Raw genomic sequence first — 23,295 nt, 5'->3', positions numbered from 1 at the left:
GTGCTCCTGCCGCACCGCACCGTGACAGTAACGCGGTAGTGAAACCAACCGGGCTGCAATACGTAACCAAATCAAAAATTACATCTCGCGGTTTAACTTTGGGCTCTAGTGTGGAGGCTGTTGGTATGCAAGCATGAACTTCAACACTTGTTCGGAATTAATTTGTGCTGGAACAAACGTGACTCTTCAAAATATTTTTGGCAAATAGTAGATATATCGTCTTTTGATCCGCACAGCGGGTACCTTCACGTCAATGTCCTAAATGTTTATGTTTTGAGCACCAAGTGTAAGATTGGGACCGACTTTCGATTGTTTTTTATTATTAATTATAACTTTTTATTGCTATATTGATCGTGCTCTTGGTGACCGGATATAAACTGACTTGATAATGCCAATAGCGATCATAACTGCACGTAGTGTGTTGAACACTTTCTACTGGACAGACTGCGTTTATGACATTAAACATTGACACAATACCTGCGGCGAGGGCTTTCGCTAATGATCTTCACTCAGGAGATAGATATTTTTTTCGCTACAGGCGAGGTCACGGTAGTCACGTATTTAATAATAAAATATAATAAAAAATGTGTGTTCATTAAACACTCGTCAAGAGTGAGGGGGTTAAAGGACATATTTAGAAGCGTTTTTTTTTTCGAAAAATCATATCTTGAAATATTGACCAGATCAAAATGACATCGCAAGATAAGATGGTATTCTCTCGCAAGACTTCAGTTTAGATTGAGGTTAAAGTAGAATATAAAAAAATCCTGCCTTCCAATCTTTTCCGTTGGGATCATGGAAATTATATCGAAAAGAATTTGTAACGGCCTATTCCGTGAGGGTGGTTTTACTTTTAGTTTATTTTGTCCCTGTGTACCCTGTTAGCAACTTCCACTATTCTCACTGTAAAGTCTTAGAAACCACCGTTAATATGCCAATGCCTTTAACTACCTGAAACATTTTCTCAAAATAATTTCTAATCGGATAATCAGATTTTAGCAATTTTGTTACTTATTTTTTAGACAAAATAGGGTGTCGAACGTCTTCGTCAGTGGTTTTCTTCGGCCCCCTTTTGCATAAGATTGCTGCAGAAAAACTGCCGCAAAAAACCACTGACGAAGACGTTCGACACCCTATTTATCCGCAAATGCTTTTAATTTCGTGCAATTTTTTCTCTGATGTCGTACTGATTGGATAACAAGATATCGAAAATTTTGTACAAAATATTTTTTGTGACAAAAATTCATCTCATTCTAAATACAGTTAAATACTCTTATCGAAAATAAATTATATTTAATAGAAAACTAAAAGACGAAAGATGCCCAACAATTAGCAATTTTTTCCAATCAAAATATGATTTTTTTTTCTTGGCCACATTGTGATTTATTACTGTTAAAACCATTTCATGACGTTGAATTTTTATTATTTCCAGTATGTTTAGTGAACAGTTTTATGTTCGCCTAAATAGTATGCCAAATTTCGTGTAACTCTGATTTTTAATATGTTCAATATCTTTGCCATTTGTAACATTACTGCACCCAACGCAAACGGGGAACATTTTATTACTTTAGGGCAATTTTTTATTACTTATTGTGTCTTATGACTGCGCATTATACACAAATAGTAATAACCGAAAAGTAACAAAAATTATGACGGGCACACGGTTGTATGTGTTTCTGCAGATCAACATACAGCCAAGCACCGCAATGCATGTGTTAGCAAGACTTCACTCGCTGCATTTGTATTGATGCAACGATCGGATTCATTTTTGCTTCCCTTCATCCACACATAATGAGAATCTCACCCGTCAACCTCAAATGTCTAATTAGAAACACTTTCGTTGCGTCCCCCAGTGTTTACATGAAATAAAAATATGTTATACTGTCTGAACAGAGTTGCCGAAGTTGCGAATATTGTTCTGGATGGGCACGAGTTTTGTATTTTCAAACAGGTGCAAATGAGTTTCCATGAACCAATTAGTATGTGTTTTGAATAGCTTGCAAGAAAGCGAATGTTTTTGTTTTTCTCTAACGCAGTTTACAGATCGTGATGTCATTTAAAGACGCATTTCAAGTCTTTGAAATCATCAACGTTTGCATACTCTATGACGGGGAAAATGCTGCTTGGCAGCTCTTGTCATATTCTTCCTCTACTCCGTATGCATACAACGAGCGAACTAATACACGCTCACCGGATGAATTGGAGATTGAAGAAACTTGTAACATGTGCAACATATGCGACGGTGTGTGATTTTTTTTTTAACTTGAGATGGAAAGGGAGCAGTTTATGACAGAAAAAATCTTGCATGTGGTTGAACGACCATTATTAGATGGTCGTACTCCCGTAACACGTGCTAAATATATGACAGTATGTGTTGTTACTTGACTGGGGAAGAATTTTATTGCCTTTTTAGTAATAGGTTTGTTACCTTAAAGGCAATTTTGTGCTATTGCTTCTAAGGTAATAAGGAAAAGTTTTGCGTGTACAATATCCGCATTACCTCTCAAATATGATATCATTTTTATGAAGGGTTTTCTTAGAGTTCAATGGAAACAAAGGTGTTAAAAACATTCGAAATTGTAGCTTAAAGCAACTTAAAAGATTCCATTCTAAAATAATTTTCGGAAAAGGGAAAATCAGAATAACCATTGCAAAAATCAGCTAATAACTTGAGATATGCACATTTCAGTCATTTCTAGTTTTGCAAGTGTTACATTTTTTATACTAATTTTATGCATGTATTATTTTTTATGACATAAGTTTTCTAGTTTGGGTTCAGAGCATCATCATAGCCATAAAAATTTTCGTTGAAGTTTAATTAATCAATTTACGAGAGCCTTTCTGGAATGGTGTGCTGCATCTGACATTTGACCTCAACCAGCAAATCACTGTTTGGAATCGACAGTTGCGTCACACCGGTGTATTCAAATGACCAATAAAACTTCTCGCAAGCATTGTATCAGTTTAGTCAAGGTTAATGAGTTCGTAAAGTAGCAGCCGCAAGCCGCTGCGAGATGGCCAACGAAAATTAAAAGCGAAAATCAATTAATTTAAGCGCACACACACAAACTCTGTCAGCGAGGTTACGGTTTAGTGTGAGCCGCTGTGGAGTTGTACGGAATAAAATTTGACCAGCTGTTGATGGGCGGCTTCCCGATTTGGTGATTGCATCTCGCGAAGATAAATTACAACATTCGACTAAAATGTGATGCGATTTAAATCCTACCTACCGTACCTTTGCCCGGTCCCGCTGCGCATCCTTCCTTGCTGCTGACCCTTTTTCCCATTGTGTACCACCGAATAAGCAGTCCTATCCAGTTACAACAATTATAACCACACATTTGTTAAGATTAGAGCAGGGTGAGAGAGATTTTTGAATACAAATTGACTTTAGGCAAATTATCATTTGCTAGTCTAACACACAGGGTCTGCCGACTATTACCATTCCGTTTCATTTCACTGCAATTCGGTTATCAATCGTACGCAGTGAGACCCTCTTCCTCGGCAGAGCCAAACTTTTGCCATCCCATTCTCGAAACCGACCGTATTGTAAATTTGCCCATTAATGTCATCTCATCTCAATAGAACAGATTAGCAGCAGAAATATTGTGTTCAACCCCTCCTCCTACCCGCTGTGGCAGCTACTATCATTGTCGGTTACTGAAGATAAGGAAGGGGAAGAGACACGCACAAGCCTATATAGATATTGTACCAAACAACATCGGTGACATTTGTGCCCATGAGATGGTTCGTAATCGTAATGATCGTTTCGTGCGTTCCATTTGGCTGCGTGTTTCGTGGCAGGGCTCGCGTGAGGAGAGGTGACCTCTGCTTCTGTCCGTGCTGCTCTGACACGGTGCCGCGTGATTCAAAATCTTACATCAAGCCCACAGCTGATAACCGATTTTGGAAATATTGGTAAAAATATCACTGTTTGTCAACAATCGTTTGTTGAAGCCGCAACCTATCACGAGGTTCGACTACTATTACTCTATTCTACGGTAAAAAATTAGTTTTTGCAAATTTCTGCATTGCTGCAGTTCAGAGAACCATTTACCTAGGCTTCACTAGTGCTTTTTTTTGTATGCCTGAAAGTCATTGGGTAGAAGTGCCACTGCGACGTTTGTCCCGATTGCTTTACACAAATTACAGGATGCACGAACTCATTGATGGAGTTGAGCTAGTTGGTTGTAAACCTGTTGATGAAACCGGTGACCGTTTTGAGATTGGTACTCAATACCTGGTATGGTATGCCTGGCTAGTAAACGGCTGGATACTGCACACCATCGGTGCAAAGTGCACCTAAGAAATAAAATAGAGCCCACACGTGGTCCTTGGCCTCTTATCTAGCCTTTCCTATCCTCCACGCGGTGCCAGCTGGTAGACGAACAGCCAAGGAAACTTGGTCGTATGCTAACAAAGAAGGAGGGCTCTTCTGATTTTCCGAGCGTCTCTCTTTCATGTTAAGAGCGGCTCCAAACGGCGTCTGTACTTCAGGTTATGGGCGGCCGATTACCGTCCTCAAACCAACGTTGAACTCTAAACAGTGTTGTGCACGATGGTCCTCCGGCGAAACAGAGGGTTGGTGCGCAGGCCTTACAAGCCGTCACCATAAAACATTCACAAGTAGTGATCGAGGAACAAAAAAATTCGGATTGGAACAATCGGCACAGACCCACGCGGCGAAACCGGACTAACGATTGTAAACTCGGGACCTTGAACTGTCGATCTCTCAATTTTCCTGGGAGCACACGAGTGCTCTCCGGAGTATTGTAATCCCGTAGGTATGGTACGTACGTTCCGGGATGGTCATGCCATCTACCAGAGCAGCGGCAACACACATGCACTGGGGACAGCTATTATAGTGATAGGCGAGATACGGAATCGGGTGATTGGGTGATGGCCACTCAACTCTCGAATGGGTAAGTTGAAAACTGCGCTGCCGGAAGAGGATCACCTGGAAGTTGCTCTCAAGGACAGCCATCAAAAGCGTAGCGGAGAACGTTATCTGGCATGTGGGACAAACCCAACGAAACAAGTGATTCGACGACGAATTTGGAAGGGTGATGGATGATGAAAACGGTGCACGGGCTGAGATGCATCAAATCGGACTGTGGGAACTATTCGCCGACTCACACCGCTAGCCAACAGATTTGTGGAAAGCTATCAAGCCCGCTTCGTGAAAGGACGGCCTACAACGGACCAAATCTTTATCAAACGACAGATCCTCCAGAAATGCTTGGAGTTAAGAAGCTCCACGCACCACCTATTCATCGACTTCAAAGCCGCGTATGACAGAATTGCGTGAAAAGAGCTATGGAAGGTTATGGACCAAAACGGCTTTCCGGGGAGGCTGAAGAGACTGATAAAAGCTACGGTAGATGGAACGCAGTGCTGTGTGCGGATTTCGGGTGAATTGTAGGGTCCATTTGAATCCCGCAGGGGGCTTCGACAGGGTAATGATGCCTGCTGTTCTACATTGCGCTACAGGCTGTATTGAATCGAGCGGACGCCAGCGCCGAATTGCCAGTGCTTACAATCGACGGCGATGAGTTCGAGGTAGTCGACGAGTTTGTCTATATTGGCTCACTGGTAATTGAGGACAATGATACCAATCCACAGTGGTCTAAACTCGAAAAATCGTGATCGTTTTAGATTTGACTGTGAAATATTGATTTTATGTACCCAGTGTCTTCGGCAAGTTTATTCCATATAACAAGGCCTTTCTTTTGGAGTTTTCGGTGTTTTGATCAATCCCCCTAGTAGTAAGATAAAAAAATTATTTTTTCTAATTTTCAAAATACCCGATTGCTTTCTTCAGCAAAGTTGTAGAAAATCTATAAGAAAAAGAATTGCTGAGCACTGTAATCTTCTATCTGTACGTCTGATATGACGATATAGAGTTTTACGAGAAACAGTCCTGAAAATTAGTTGTTTGTCCATAACTTTTTCTGTAATCGTCGAAACAGTTCAAGATGTTCTAAGATTTCGTTCATTTTGCTAAATTTCGCATTTTTGTAGAATATATTGGTTTGATATTTTCATTTGTTCTAAAAATATTTCTAGTTTTTTGCTGAAAATAGCCATATTTTGAGTCCATATTTCTCCGAAGGTTGCAGATAGTAGCAAACCAGACTGTATGCATTTGAAAGTTTGTCAAAAGTACTGTATTACTTACAAGTGTTCAACTGTTTCCGATTTTATCCAATCGAGTACTGAATGATAGGAAAACACCCCTCAAAATGAGTTTTTTGTCCTTAACTTTTTCTGTAATCGTCGAAACATTTCAAGATGTTCTAAGATATTGTTTATTCTGCTAAACCTCGCATTTTTGTAGAATATATTGGTTTGATATTTTCATTTGTTGTAAAGATATTTCTAGTTTATTTCTCAGAAGGTTGCAGATAGTAGCAAACCAGACTATATGCATTTGAAAGTTTGTCGAAAGAATTGCATTTCTCAAACGAGTTCCACCGTTTCTAGTAGTATCCAACCGAGTACACAAAGAAAAGGAAAACACCCCTCGTAACAGTCAGATTCAACAGTTATGACGTATAAAGTTGAAGTATTTAGTAAAAAAAAACCTAAATTAATCCACCTAGCGGTCAGTCCCAGCCTTTCTCATTCAAACTTTTATTTGTAAAAATAAATTTACATGAACGCTTCAATCTAATAAATGTATATTCACTCTTTAGGTGCTAAAATATTGATGTTGTAATCTATACATATAAAAATGTAGTCCGGTCTGTCTGTCTGTTTGATCCATATAGGCTCGAAAACTACCGAACCGATCGACGTGAAATTTGTATGTAGGGGTTTTTGGTCCCGATAAAGGTTCCTATGATAGTTTGAGACACTCCCTCTTCTGGAAAGGAGGGGTCCAATACACATGAAACATACATTTCTGCACAACTCAGGAACAAACCAAGCAAATGAAACCGAATTTGGAATGTGGATGTTTTAAAGGGTAATAAATATGTCCATAATGGTTCGACGCCCCTTCTTCTTCTAGAAGCACATGTTTCTACACAAATTTCTGCACATCACGCGAACAAATCAACTAAATGGAACCTTATTTGGCAGGTGAGTGTTTTTAGTGGCAGCAAATATGTTCCTTAATCGACCTCAGGCAACATTTTGGATTGTAAGATGACAACTTCCGGTTTCTGGAAAACAGCCAAAAATGGACGATATCCGTCTAACATGAGTATCTCCGGATCTAGAATGATACACAGCAGTTGAAATCGACCACAGACCCCATTTCGGATTCTAGGTTGGCGACTTCCGGTTCCTGGGAAACAGCGGAAAATGATCGAATTACACCCAATATGGGTGTTTCTTCAACCAGAATGATGCTCAGAGGCCAGAAATTATTTTAAATACCATTTTGAAATCTAAGATGGCGACTTCCGGTTTGTGAAAAACAGCCTAAAATAACCAAATACCATCCAATATGAGTATCTCTGGAACCAGAATGATGCAATGAGCTAACAATTGACCTCAGGCACCACTTTTAATCGCTAAATGGCAACATATAGGAAACAGTTGAAAATGACCAAATAATACTCAACATGGATATTTCCGTAATCGAGATGATGCATAGAAACCAAACATTGACCCTTGACACCATTTTGAATTAAAAGACGACCACTGTTAGTTTCTGGAAATCAACCAAAATAACAAAATACCTCCCAATATGAGTATTTCAGATTGATTGATTGATATATGCAGAATTAGGGCGATGTACAGAAGCCAAATCGGTTATGTAGTTTTTGAGTTTGTGATGTTTCAAGATTTTTACATTTTGATACATAACCTCTGAATTAAAAATTCGATTACAATGAAATTTATTAGGGTCTTACGGGACAACAAGACCTTTCATTTGCAATTAATTTCATGAAAATCGGTCAGCCATCTCTGAGAAAAGTGAGTGAGAATAAAAATCTGCACATACACACACATACACACACACACATACAGACACACACACATACAGAAAATGCTCAGCTCGTCGAGCTGAGTCGAGTGATATATGCCATTTGGCCCTTTTGAGCACTTTTATACTTTCGGTTTTGCAAGTGATTGCTATACCTTTCTAGGAGAAAGGCTAAACATGAATATATCAATTAGTACATTATCCTTTTTCGGTCAGCACTTCTTTTCAGGTTGTAAAAGTTCTTTAGCATACTTTAACAATAATCAATTAAAGTTTGCAATCGAGGGACACTATTCCAATCACCCCGAAACAATTCTAAAAGCAGTTTCCCTCTGTTTTGCAGGGGATTTTCTTCAGCACCCGTTCGAATGGCTGCAAAATTGCTAAATATTTTCGATTGATGTTTATTTCAAAGATTGTTCTGTGTTGAACGGTATTTCATGTAATAATAAGACATCTAGTTAATCGGAGTTTTCGTTCTAGTCATTGGAATTGTCGTTAATGATCAAAATTCAAGTGTTTGAGGGCCGTTTTCTTCGACTGATTAAAATAGGCGCCCCTGTTTAAGCCATTTCTTACACTATTAATTTCAAATTTGACATTTTCAACGTGTTCGTGATAATCACGTTAACTACTTTTTCAATAACTTCAAGTTCTTAGAATTCATCAAAAGAGAACGGTGAATTTCAATTTATTTCGTCAAATATATACGGGTTAATTTGTACAAATTTCTTGAAACCACTGAATTTAAATACTTCAACATAGTTCCAAACGTCGAAGACCTACCGAAAAGATTTTACATCTCACAACAGCAAAAAGTAATACAGGTAATTCTCGGTAAAACGTAACCTGCCTTACAACTTTACCTCTTCAAAATGTGAATCGATATAACATAATATTTAACTCCATATAACGTAATTGTTATTTTTTAAAATTGAAATGAACTTCGAATATTGAATGCCTCTTAGATCCAAAAGTGTGTTCCCCTGCTCGTTGTTTTATTCACTTTATGGTATAATTTCTGTTGTGTTGTCATAAATCGTTGATTCAAGCAAGAAAAATAGGCAATGGAAATCTCGGTACTCTGAAGTTAGGAATCATGTTCAAAACAGTAATAAAAGTTACTTTTCTGGTGAATTTGGTATAAAAATACCATGATTTGATATAACGTAAATTTTATGTAACGTAACGAGTTGAAAAAAATCACAGGAGGGTTGTGTGCAAAGCCACGACCGCAAGATTGAAGTAGAAAACTTTTACAAGAGAGTTAACCCGGCTGCTTGCGTGTCAGTCATTTTTCCTAGTAAATAAATGTTGACCGCTCATTGGCAGTATTGAAAATTCTGTGCAAATGAAGTTGAAGTACTACTCAATTTCAGTTTGCACATACAAATACGACCTCACTGAACAGGAAAAGTACAAACTCTTTGTGGCGCAAACAAGATTCAACAGTCAGAGTATATGTACATGTGAATTAAGATAATTAACTTTTGGTTAAAGCTCAGAACGTGGAAACATTAAATCTTCAATTCATTTGTTTGGTTGTCCTTAAAAGGACAGTTCATTGTTGAAAAAAAAAAAAACAAAAAAAAAATGGATATGACGCTGATTGCATCTTCGTGTTACGCCGATAGCGGGAGTTATGGTGAACTTGCGTATGACGAAGGCATCTTATTACCTGTTTTATTGAATGGGAGAAAGAGGAATATTGTAAAATTTTGTATACATTCAATTTAAACAATATTACCAAATCGTAGTCAGGCACTCTGATAACAAAGGTGAAGGCTGTTTTCACACTGAAAATCAGAAAGCCAGCAGAAGTTTTGATTGCCGAAGTCCAGAATGCTTGTGTAGTTGCCCAAACAAGGCAGAGCTTCACCGGAGGAAGGCCGAAACCCTCAACCGGCAAGGATGCTCCGATAGCAGGAAAATAGTGGTTTCGCATTCAGGAACGGCATCATAGTTGGGGATTCTATTCTGTTCACCCGGCCGTAGGTTAATGTACAGCTCTACTTACGGCTGTACATTAACCTACGGCCGGGCGAATTGGTTCTCGCCGCTTTTCGCATTTAGCCTGGCAGAGGCCTAATGCGCACGGCCAACACAATAGAAAGGTGTTTTCACATTGAAAATTAGACACGGCTTTACTGGAGTAAGTGTTGGCAAATGCATCTACCGCTAATACCGCCGCTATCGTACGACAGCGCGTCGTTTCATGTGGGGAATAATATCAACAACGAAAAATGACGCGTGTATAAGCACACCCGAACTGTTTCGCCGTGCCGCTTCCATTTACTTCCTTATAACATCGACCTCATGGAAGTACCGGCTGCACCTACCGCTGAAGCTGTTACCATACTGCTACTGGTACCCAAATCTATTAACTCTTCAAATTAAGTGTTTTATTTGTCCTCAAAAGAACAATTGTTCAATTCTATAACGGATATAACGCAATCGCATCTCTGTAATATTACCGACAGAAATGTTCTTCTGAACAAAATGATCCAACTTTTCCATTAGAGGAAGTGCCGGCTGATGTACGGCAAAAATCTCGCCCGATCGCTCGCATTGGCGTTCAGCCTGGCAGAGGCCTGAGACGTGGTGACCAACCACAGGGCAAGTGATTTGTTTAATTTGAAGGCAGCCACAGGCGCAACCCGCTGCTATCCTCTGTTACTGCTGGGTGCTGAGTGCTGATATCTGCTGCTACTGCTGTCAACGTTGTGGAGGTCTATCCAGCTCACCTTCCGACTTATGAATGTAGCTAGTTTTCCCAGAAACACTCTTTTATAGCCGAAGGGTGCTACGAAATAGGCCACGCCTTTCTTTTCAGTTGTACCATTTTCTAATGTTCTTTAGACGAATTATTCCACAATTCGCATTTGATTTTTGTATCCAGCGAAAAAACACCGATGGTGCTCTCACACACGCAACGATTTAGCCCCTAACCGTATTGCGGCTAGTAACATCAAGCGATTTCGTTTGCTCGCTGTTGCGTGTTGCATCATGTTGCAACTTGGCGGTTGAGAGACGACGAAATTCTGTTCATGCTGATTGATTGAATCGACTTCTTATTAGCTCTGCATAGTCGAACTAACTGCTTTTGTGAATGCGTTTTAACAGGGCAATTTGTTATTCAAAGTCGGTTATGCTGATTGCAGCCTTTGCACTGCCCTTACAGTAGGGGGTTTACTAAATAAAGTAGAAATTAGACTACTACAACAGAATTTGATAGCATCCCGCACAGAATGTCTGCTTGTGTTGATGCCAGAAAATTATTAACCTTCAATTACTTGTTCATTTTCCTTGAAAAGGGCATTTTGCGGTTCAAAATCGGTTGCTGATTGCAACCTTTGAGCTGCCCTAACATTGTGGGAATTAAGATACACGGACAACATGTACTGTGGAAGCTATTTCACATTCAGTAAATTAGACGGGCGCGACAGATTTAAATTGCTAGGATCCAACACAGAACGCTTGCTTGCGTTGTCAGAAATTATTAACTTTCAATGACTTGTTTATTTACCTTGAAAAAGGCATTTTGATGTTCAAAATTTGATTTCCTAATGGCAATTTCCATGCTGCCCCAACACTGGAGGAATAATGGCAGTCTGCCGACACACGATGAGGAGAACCGCGCTGCTACTGAGACGTGGTGACCAACCACAGGGCTAGTGCTGCTGCTAAGGAAGGACGACTGCTGTTGTCGCTGTCTAGAACTATTATGAGCGGCTTCGGATGAAACAGGCTCTAATATAGGCCAAATAGCATGTTTTCAATTGCAAGGTATATGATCCTGTCGACCGTGCTTGGGAAGCAAGCATATAACGACCAATCAGAGGTCGAATTTTTCGTTTTGACAAGGCTTGACTATTTTCAATAGTACAATAGTGTGAATAATAAAATTACAATTATCCTCTTTTGGGAAGAATCTTAGAAGATTTTCCAATCTATTGCTGCAAGAACGAAGGAAATCCATCGAATACTAACCGATTTATTAGCATTTGAAATTGGACATATTTTTCACATTTTTCGGTTTTAGATTTTCATTTCACATCCCTATGTAGCCGAACTTCCTGAGAGAAGTATTCTACTTCAAAATAGGCAAACATTTCATCCCACAATATTTTTTTTAAATGGACGAAGAGGCACTTTATTCACTTCTCTCAACTTATTTTGGGAACATTTTCTGTTTTGAATTTCTTCGGCTGGTCTATTCTGAGCGCAATTCAGGGTTATTTACTTTGTGACTTTTCTTGCATTTATAAGCATTTTATCGCAATTCTCAGCTTATTTAGGGTTTATTTTCGTTTTTTTTTTAAACTTTTCCGGTTCTCAGGAGAGGTTTTCAGCTATTTCAAGCTCAGATTATGGTTGATTTCTCGACTTTTTGTAGCCCTAGAAGCCTTTTAACTTCCTTTCACTTAGAATACCAACTTTCATAATTAATACAATAATAATAATCTCCAAATATTCCAAACGATTAAAGAATATTACAAATGGCTATATAACAAAACAAATTAGAACCTATTATTAAACATTTGTTCTTAAATTGTACGAGAATCGATATACCTGAATTTATGAAATGTTGGAAATTAGGAAAAATTTTTGAGAAAGAGCATAAGTCATAACAAAGAGGTTTAGCAACATGTATACGTATTTTTGATTTTTTTTAAATTCTATGCCACGATGCTTGTAGAAAAAGTTATTCACCTCAAACTGATTGAATGTCTGACGAACGGTTCACCATTAAATTTTACTAGCAATGCTGCTGCAGCATGCTGCTGTTGCAAATTCAATCATGTGATAGGAAATGATATCGTGTGAAATTTATTTTGGAGGCTTCTCCGAAGATACTATGAGCGAAAATTACACTTTCAAGCTTACTTCCACGCGAAATTATTTCTCATCCTTAAGCAAGTTTTCAATAGCAGCATGCTGTAGCAGTGTTGCTGGAGAAATTCAATGGTGAGCTGTTCGTCAGACATTCAATCAGTTTGGGGTGAATAACTTTTTTTAAAAGCATCGTAGCGCCTTGCGGTCTTCAGAAGAGTTATTCCCAGGAAAATTTCCTACAAACATCATGTGTCGATATATTTTTAGGAACCAATTGGACATCTTTAGAGAATAAGTTTCGAAAAAGTAGATGTTCCCAAATAAAATGGTATGAAAACTTTAAAAATCGGGCGCAAAAATATAGTTCCACCGATCGATCTGAAAAGTTACACGGTTGTTATAGGACCCATAAGAAACACGAAAAGTGCATGGAAGCGAAAAAACAACACCATCGCTTTTTTCCCATATAACCGTGTCCTAGTCTAATATACACATTCTGTGAGGCTTATACCTTATGGCCCTTTGCAAAAATCACAGCTTAAGTCATGCTTCGTGCCACAAAATACCGCAATATCGACAATCGACTGAACACCTCTACTAGCCAACAAACTGGATTAGCTGCTGCTGCTGCCTACGTGAAGGCGCTTTGTTTGCGCTGTCTCTCTTATTTACGTACAAAGCTTTCCAAGCATACTATAAATACAGTTTTACCGCTAAATTCCACTAACTACACTCCAAATTCTCCAACCGCGCGGGAGAGCTTCAAACAATAACTAAACAAAAGTCACTGTATACCAATCACCATCAATAGTAGGCAGACGTCAAATAGTTTCCGCCAAATAGTTCAAATAATTTCTCGCATATTTCCGTCCGAAACCAGAGTCGATCGTTCGGTCGAGCAGCAGCTGATTTTGCAGCGCTTCAGGACTCGCGTTGTCCTGCTGCCTGCAAACGGTCGGTGCTCTAGCTCTTTCCTACGCCACGTAGATAAATAACGTTGTTTACCCTATATGTTTATAATTAATCTACTTTATTTTATTTGTGTTTGGTTTTTCGGTTTATTCGCGTTCATATTTTCACGCGAATGTCGCTTGCAGCGGCTGCTGTTGGTGCGGCATAGATCGAATTTGAGAGAGAGAGAGATGGAGGACACAAAAAAACGGTCAGCCCTTACTTGCCAGCCCTAGCCGGTTCACGTTCTCGTGGTTTTCGTAGAGGAAATGAAGCAAACCGGGACATGGATAACTGTGTGCAGCTTTGGCGGTTGCATATGCCTTTTTTTCGGCCCTGTTTGCTCTGTACACAGGCTTGTTTTTGCCTACATTTTACACAAATTTATTTGCACTTGATGACAATTATTTGCCGTGTGTAATGGTTCGTGTGTGCTTCTTTCTCGTGGGTTTTTAATGCCCTGGAATTATTTTATTGGTTGCGACGGTCCAATTTTTACCGGATTATACATGGGGTAGGATTACGCAAACGATTGTTTTTATTCGACTCGGTTTACCATCCTTCGATGTGAAGATATTTGGGCAAAGCTTGAAAATAGTTTTGGTTATTTCATGTCTTGTAATTAATTATAGTGTCTATTAGGAATTGGGATTAGGATTGGCGAGAGTAAATAAATGAAAAATTGGTTGAAAACGAAATCTCATATTAAAAAGCAATTTTTTAAAATAGTCCTTAGTTGCAACCGAAAATGAAGCTCACATATGAGACTTCTGTTTCAATTATGAGATTATCCCGTAAAGACCCGGGACGGAATTTTTTTTTTGAAAATGCTCGTTCTCAGCACTGGAACGGCCGATTTGAACTTTTATTCAAGGGGAATAGTTGCTCTAAGTTTTGGTGAAGATGCCAACCCTCTGGACCCCTCCTCGTTTTTGTGAGACGAAAATATGTCTGTGTTTTTCTCTATTTTTTCAAACAGATTGAGCAAACACTGGTAATTTTCATACGTATCAATTGCTCCATGTATCAAATCATGTCAGGTGGATGAAATATGGTATGTAAGAGTGAATTTTGGAGTTTTAAAATTATTTCAGTACAAAATCACAAAACTCCGTCCCGGGTCTTTACGGGTTATTCAGGGATCCCTTCCCGACTGGACCTTTTCTAGTCTCTGAAGCTTCTCTGAGTCCGTTTCTGGCCTTCAAAACCGATTTCAGCATTTCTAGGTTGATTCGGGAACTTCTCAATTCGGAATCATTTTTGATTTTGGCTTTTGTTTAGCTTCTGTAAATGATGATTTGGGAAAGATTGTTAGTATAAGTAGGGTCGTGGTCCGACAGTCAAAATATTTTTCACGTTGCAGTTACCGGAAAAGTTACGTGAATATTTACTAATACGGTTTTCAAGTAGATTCTACGTGATTGTCATTTGAGTTCATCATGGCCTGGGGAGATGAATTATTCTTTGAATCTTATTCGGTAGACATATGCATTTCATGTGAGTTTCACGTAGAATTCATTTACTTGTGAAGTAAGAAGCATTCGAGTATTTGATATCTATCACGTTTTATGCAACATACAGTTTTTAGAAATTATCGAAACATGTTGCATGATAAATCACTCGGGTATGCAATGTTTTCAATTCATAAATGAACAAAACGACATAAAAAATGATAAATATTACGACATTTGCGAGGGCGATAGTTACTGTTCCCTGCAGCTATTGTTTTCAGGAAACTGTATCACCTTTAAACAGGAGCTGTGTGCAACCTGTAAGCTCAAGACTGAATATTATCAAGATTTTCCGGAAATTCACTTGTTGGCAAGCGATCGAGAAATTCCGTTTTATGTTCTGACACTGAATCAGACAACAGTTTCGCCATTTTGATTTCTGGATATTTTCGCACAGAGAATTCACGCGATACATCCTGTCAAGTTCACGTAGATGGTATGTTATTTTTACGTAGATGTTATGTTTGTCACATAAATCATCAGAAAATGAACAAGTATAGGAGTTTTCACGTAACAATAACGTGAAAAATATTCTGAGTGTAGAACCGCAAATTATTTGGGAATATTTTTTTTTACGGCCTCATCAGCGCTCTAGTCGTTATTTTCAGTACAATTGGAAATCTTCTCGTTTTTAGTATTTAGCGTACTTTTAGTATTCTGAGCTTAACTATTTTTGGTTTGTGATTCTTTTATAGTTTGGCAAAGCAAATTTGGTATAGTTTTTGAGGTATTGCCATGACTAGTACGCCTCGTTCATTCTTTTTAAATTTTTTTAACAATTTACCACGACTTTGGGCTGGCTTCTCATCGAGCTCCTTCAGTAAAGTCGTGTGACACCGCCTCTGTCCCGTAAAACTTGGCAGGCCTCCAGTATATTCCATTACTTGGTGGGAATCAGTCAAAAGGCGTCCGAACAGCTCAATGCGATTTTCGAGTTCATGGTGAACAGCCGGAACATCGTCGATTGGATGAAGCAGAGTGACGTCCTGCTTAGGAACACCATAGATAAAGCCAAAAGATAGCCCATCGAACTCGTAGCTCGAGCGTCCCAGGATGGAAATCCAAGTAAATTTCAATTTTCCGGAATTTCCGATTCCTAGGATTTTTTTTATTCAAATCTCGGGATCCCGGAAAATATTTCCTGCGATGAAAATTATTGGTAAATCGAGTTAAAATGTTAGACCCTCAGAAATTGTGTACACTCCTGAGCATGATTGCATGACCTCACCCTGAACAGTATATATCATTTCTTTCACTCTTCGTCTATAGATATCCTTCTTAGAGTACTAATGAAATGTGTGGCAAAATTTTGACCTTTGACTCTATCAGATTTCGGGTAGTGGAGTTTCAAAGCAGTTAGTTTTTCACAGAAAGTAGTTAATGAATTGTCGAAATGTATACCTCATGGCAAATGTCTTAAAATTACATGAAACGTCGAGATCTGGTATTCAAAAAAAAAACAATTATCACACCAGAACTCGACGTTCCATGCATTTCTAAGACATTCGGCAGAAAAACATCGATTTCTAAAATATCATAAACTGAGATATCATAAACTGAGACATTCTCAGAACACTCTCTCTTGAATTCGGGTCCTTTCATTACGAGTTCTAGGCCAAAATCCAATAAAACGGTTTTTTTCGTCCGAAGCGATGCAAAAGTTGTGAGTGAAATGTTCGTACATGGACCATGATGACAATACTACTGACTGACTCAAATTCTTTTGAGTGCTCATATTGATTAATAAACAAAACAGTGTTAACCCCAAACCTCACTGATCTAAAAAATAGCTATGTTTCATTCATAAAGGATCAGCCATTCAATGTAGCAAAGGCCATTGAGTCCAAGCTATATCATCAGTAAAGTAACAAATCACTCGAAGGTAGCTTATCACATGAAATTTTTAGTCACAACTATTTATTATACTATATTCTAGATCCATGATACGTTACCAGTCCCAAATTCCTTCAAAATAATTTTGATCAGGTTTGATGTTCTAAGTGCTGTGTGCTGCAAAGCAACTCAAGCGATCCTATACTCTGGGACCCGATGGCATTCCCGCTAAAGTTATAAGACAGTGCTTTCGGTAGCCCTCCGGATCCAGAAATACTGTGGAAGAGGAAAATTGAAATTGTTTTGGCTATAACTCTAGTAGAAGTTATCAGATCTCGGCTTTTCTTTGATATTATGGTATATTATTGCGTTCTGCATCAATTTATACAAAATACCCAAAAAGTGAAAAAATGGCACATGTACCACTTTTACTCTCAACGGCTCATATGGAAATTATTATTATGTATCATTCCATTTGTTCAATGGTTAAGTTCGTATTTATGTGGAAGGATACCAATGAGGTATATTACGAAGGATTGGCGGATATGTTTTCAACATGAGATCTTAAAAAATTAGAAATTGTTTTTAAACAGCGAACAAATGTAAAGTCACGTACAATTACTTACCTCACTCTACTTTACTTTGTTGGCTAACGGACCGTTCACCGGTCCAGGGCCGAACGAATTAGAGATGTCCATCTTCTTCTGTCTTGGGCAGCCGTTCTCCAGTCTCCTCGTACACCAGCAGATCGTGCATCTTCTCCCACCGCGCAGATACGCAGTCGCAGTCGGCGGCCTCTTCCTGGTTCTCTACTGAAAATAGTTTTGGCGGCTCTCTCGTCAGGCATTCTGGCCACCTGTCCAGGCCACTGAAGCCTGCCTCGCTGTATTACCTTAACTATATCAGCATGTTTGTATACCTGGTACAACTCGTGATTCTTGCGTCTGCACCACACTCCATCTTCCAGTTTACCGCCAAGTATCGATCGCAGAACTTTACGCTCAAAAACTCCGAACATTCGGCTATCAGCTTCCTTCAGCGTCTATGCTTCATGTCCGTAAAGGGCCACCGGGAGTATCAGCGTCATATATAGCGCTAGTTTTGTGGGAATTTGCAAACTACGGGAACTTAGCTGGTTACGTAGTCCGTAGAAGGCCCTGTTCGCAGCTGCAACTCGTCGTTACACTTCACGGCTCATATCGTTGTCACATGTCATAAGTATACCAAGATAAACGAATCCGTCAACCACTTCAAATCGTTTTCCATCTATCTCCACTTCAGCACCAACACCACGCACAGTGGGGAATCGCTGGCCATCAGCCAAAAAAATTTTTTTTCGTTAGCTGTTTCATAATATTTTTTCTTAATTGCTATAACATTCAAGTATCTAAATCCAAAATTTGGGCGCAATATCATGAAATCTGAATTTTTTATGATTTTTCAAAGCTTGGCGAACTGACATTTTTTGTCTTTTTTTTGATAAAAGGTACATTACTTTGAAACGCTCTGTAGCTTCAATGACAGCTTGGATTTTTTTGACATCAAAGGAAAAGTTGTTGTAAATATTGTGCAAAACAAACCCTTTTCATTAGATATTGTAAAATTTGGTTATAGCATGCCTGACACTAAAAAAAAAAAACAAAAAAAACGTGATTTTTTGTAGAAAAGTAGCTTAAAAGTTTAGTTGCCGCAGCTTGCCACGGTTGTGACTACATTCAAAATTTAGGCAAAAATGTAAGCTTTCAAATGCATACTGTCCACTGTAGCGCAAAACTGCGCAAATTGTCACTTTAGTGAATAAAGCGATAGTAGATTTTTTTAGTTTTTATTTTCGAAGCTGAAATTTCATCCAAGATTAATTTTAATCATAACCATGATAACCCATTAATGAAAATTTATGATATCGTCCTCAATCCGTAAGGATAAAAAATAAATTTGGGTAAAAATCACAAAATTTGTAAATGAAAAGTTATAAAAGAAGTGTTAAACAAGAAAACAGTAAACAAATCTTTATGAAATTTTAATTATATCAAACTTTATCACTTTCTGCAAATTTAAAACAATATTAAAAACATTCAGCCCTTTTCATTTTATGATAATGAATTTCGCTAAACTGATTGAAGTATCAAATACTAGCAGTAAATTCATACCATCAAACTCCGGCTAACAATAGCCCTTTTGAAGATTGCTTTTGCTTCGCACTCGTTTGCATACAAAAGTAAAGCACACATTTGGCTTTATGAGCAAAAAACAAAAAACAGTCGTCGCCCTCCGCATCTTTTCGTATTCATTAAGAACGTTGTGTCATTCCAGTGTCTTGGTTTTCAAATTCATAAATTCGTTGAATTTTATTATTAAGCCTTCAACTTCAGCGGCACCACCAAATTCAATGTCTAGTAAGTTGTCAATTCATGGTGTTATACATGTATAGAAACCGGATTAGGAAGATAACATATATATATGAAACAATGAAACATCAAAAATCACTAGAAGAAATGAAAATTGCAGCGAAAGACATTTTTCCTGCTGATAAGTATTATGAACTTCAAATTTTCTGGAAACAATTCAACACAAGATTTAAGCGATCACAGCGGAAAATGATGATGATGATGATGATGACTTTGTAATGACTTTGTAATTAGTTTGTATTACTTATGTTGTTTTAGTTTTTTTTTAAATATATATATTTAGGCAAAATTTGTTCAGTTCGAGGGGTCGTTCATAAATCACGAATATTTTTCTTCATTGGGGAGGACCCCCGGTGGCACTACTTGTGGTCAAAGATCATATATAATACTATAAAAAAGGAAAAAAGTGCCAAAAATATAAAAAAATGGATTTCGTGCTTTATGGACGGCCCCAAACAAAAAATGGATGCCAAATTCATGTTCAGCGTCCCAAAATTATGTAAATACCAAGTTTTTGTCGCATTTATCGACAGTTTTTTTTTGATTGGCCAGCCTTCGTATGGAGTCGCCCCACTATGCCACGGGGACTCCCACGCTCTCTGCCAGCTACCATGTACTTCGTTTTGGCAGAGTTAATGACAAGACCCAATCTCGCTGCTTCCCTCTTAAAAGGTACGAAGGCCTCCTTCATGGCATTACGGTTGATAACGATGATATCGATGTCGTCCACAACACCAAGAAGCATGTGAGATTTAGTTATGATCGTACCGTTTCTTTCCACGTTTCCTCTTCGTACTGCACCTTCAAGAGCGATGTCGAACAGTAAGTTGGAAAGCGCATCCCCCTGCTTCAGCCCATCCAACGTTACGAACGCGGCTGATGTCTCGCCAACTATCCGCACGCACGATTTTGATCCCTCTAGTGTCATACGACTCAGCTTAATTAGTTTCGTAGGGAAACCGTATTCCAGCATGATCTGCCACAGCTCGTTTCTTTTCACCGAGTCGTATGCCGCCCTGAATCCCACAAACAGATGGTGAGTTGGTAAGTTGTACTCCCGGGACTTATCGAGGATTTGTCGCAGGGTGAAGATTTGATCCGTCCTGGTATTCGCCAACAAAGGATTCCGTTAACGGTCTCAATCTGAAGAACAGGATACGGGAGAGCACTTTATATGCGGAGTTGAACAATGTAACGCCTCGATAGCTGCCACAATCCAATCGATGACCCTTCTTATAAATAGGGCATATGAGGCCTTCCAACCAGTCGTTCGGCATTTGTTCATCCGCCCAGATCCTTAGTATTATCTGGTGGATCGCATAGTACAGCCGCTCGCTTCCCGATTTTAGAAGTTCGGCCGGGATACCGTCCTTCCCAGCGGCCTTGCCGTTTTTCAGCTCCTCCTGTGTTGGTGGCTCCACAGCTTGTTCGTCACTCGTAATCGTCATCCTGTTCCTGCTCTGCTCATTTGAGTCCTCACCGTTCAATAGCGCCTGAAAATCCTGTTTATCAGTAAGCAGGTTGCCGTCTTTGTCATTACACATGACCGGCACCGGGAAATTCCTGCTTCTGACTCTGTTGAAAGTTCTATTGAATCTCCGCACCTCGTTTTGAGCATAGCTGTTCTCTGCGCTGGCGAGCACCCGCTCCTCGTACTCGCGCTTCTTCCGACGGTGGGTTCTATTTTCCCTGTACCTCTCTCTGTTCTGACGCGTAGCCGCAGTGAGCATGCTGCTTCTGGCACGGTTCTTCTCATCTGTCGCTCTCTGGCACTCGGCATCGAACCAGCCATTAGGCTGTCTTCCACGCGTCGTATCTACCACCTCTCTCGCAGTCGTTTTGATGGCGCCGTTGATACTGCTCCACAGCCCATTTATGTCTTCCACTCCTTCCTCCTGCTGTTCTGCAATCTGTTAATCCAGCTCTCTGGCGTATTCTGCTGCCAAGTCATCAGCTTTCAACCGCTGAATGATGAAACGCGTCGTCCTCTCTGTGCGAGATTTCAGCACGTTCGACAACCGTGCGCGGATCTTACAAACGACGAGATAATGGTCAGAGTCAATGTTTGGTCCCCGAAAAGACCTAACATCAGTAACATCCGAAAAGTGCCGACCGTCAATCAGTACGTGATCGATCTGGGAGCATGCTTCTCCGTTTGGATGCCTCCAGGTGTGTTTCCGAATATTCAAACGTGGAAAATAGGAGCTACATATGGCCATTCCTCTGGCCGCGGCAAAGTTTATCAGCCTCAGGCCGTTTTCGTTGGTTGACGAGTGGAGGCTATGCCTTCCAATGACCGGACGGAAGAATTCCTCCCTCCCAACCTGTGCGTTTGCGTCTTCGATGACGACTGTTACGTCGTGTTTTGGGCACTCGTCATAGTTTCGCTCAAGCTTGTCATAGAACTCATCTTTGACTTCATCGGATTTGTTGTTTGTCGGTGCGTAGGTGTTGATTAAACTGTAGTTGAAGAATTTGCCCTTAATCCTCAACACGCATATATGGTCATCTACGGCCCTCCACGGGATGGCTCTTGTTTTCCTACATCCTGCTGATGGGGCTGCTGAGGGTAGCTGGCGAGGATACAGCATTCTATAATTCAGCCTCCCTCTCCGGGTCAGACGCTGCTGTACGTCGCCCTTATTATGGAGATACAGCCGCGTGCGACCCCCTTCCCAGTCAGCATACAACCATAGTTTCCACCGGGCGGGGGTTGTTTACCCGATCTCCGCTAAGGTTACTCGTATTCCGGTAGGCACCACGTGAAGGTTGGGATAGGAGTTGCTGGACAGAGGTGAATGGCCACATTAGGGTCTCAAGTTACACGTATCCAGCCATTTGCCAACCGTCACGTACAAATAGGAAGCTGAAAGGCAAGTTTCCTTTTGTTCCGGAAAATGTGCCAAAGTCCTATCTGAGCTAATCGATGAACTGAAAAGTAAAAATAAGTATGACTTAACAAGAAAAAAAAAACAAATTAAGCCTATTGGTCAGATTTTTTATTTAAACAAGCATAGAAGTGCAGGCCAATATGAGAAAATTGGGAATAAGTGATAAAAATATTGTCTAGAAACTTTGCCATAATTAAACCCTCCCAAAAATAGTAACGTAACCCAGGTAACCAATAAGCACTTATATATGCAGTATTTCTGCTTATATTCTGCATTTCATATGCTTTCTGCTTTACATTAGCAGTTTAAATGCGTAGCTGTTGTATAACAGTCTACGCAAAGCCATTGTATTGCTCGCTGTTTGATATCTGCATTTCGAATGCCAGTACCAAACAGCTTTATTCCAGCATCTCAAGTGCAACATTGAGAAACTAAGTTAGCTAACTTAATTTCTCAATGATGCACTTGAGATGCTGAAATAAGGCTGTTTTGTATTGGCTTTAAATAAGCATTTTATGTGCACCACACCAAAGTTCCTTTAGGCATTCGAAATGCAGATATCAAACAGCGAGCAATAAAATGGCTTTGCGTAAACTGTTATACAACAGCTACGCATTTAAACTGCTAATGTAAAGCAGAAAGCATATGAAATGCAAAAAATAAGCAGAAATACTGCATATATAAGTGCTTATTGGTTACCTGGGAGGTATTTGTAAAGCTGATATTCGACAGTGGTCATTATTATTTATTGTTTGGAAACATGAATTCATCAAACAAATGGAAAACTTTGTGAATAGTGGTACATACAAGCGAAACGTGAAAAAATACGTTACTAGTGATCCATCCAAACTCGATGATCAGCTGAGATCTACAAAAAATACGGAGACTCCTATACAAGAAACCACTCCTTCATCTCTTCGGTCATGTTC

General features: G+C 39.4%; 1 protein-coding gene across 3 annotated transcripts in view; it reads right to left on the bottom strand.

Annotated features, from left to right (window-relative positions):
* The window catches only part of LOC129718372 (cytochrome P450 4c3-like), a 115,584-nt gene that overhangs the window by 39,930 nt on the left and 52,359 nt on the right, over positions 1 to 23,295 (bottom strand). The window contains exon 1 of one of the 3 annotated variants that reach the window (XM_055669106.1): positions 17,187 to 17,301. The exons of the other annotated variants lie outside the window; for them this stretch is intronic. The gene's annotated coding sequence lies outside the window, so the exon portion shown is untranslated. Of the gene's footprint in view, positions 1 to 17,186; positions 17,302 to 23,295 lie in introns of those variants that run through there. 3 annotated transcript variants of the gene reach the window in all.

This window comes from Wyeomyia smithii, chromosome 1 (genome assembly GCF_029784165.1).
Source record: "Wyeomyia smithii strain HCP4-BCI-WySm-NY-G18 chromosome 1, ASM2978416v1, whole genome shotgun sequence".
In the NCBI taxonomy this organism is placed as follows: domain Eukaryota; kingdom Metazoa; phylum Arthropoda; class Insecta; order Diptera; family Culicidae; genus Wyeomyia; species Wyeomyia smithii.
Note: the sequence above shows the minus strand (reverse complement) of the source record. Positions and strands in the feature narration are given on the sequence as shown.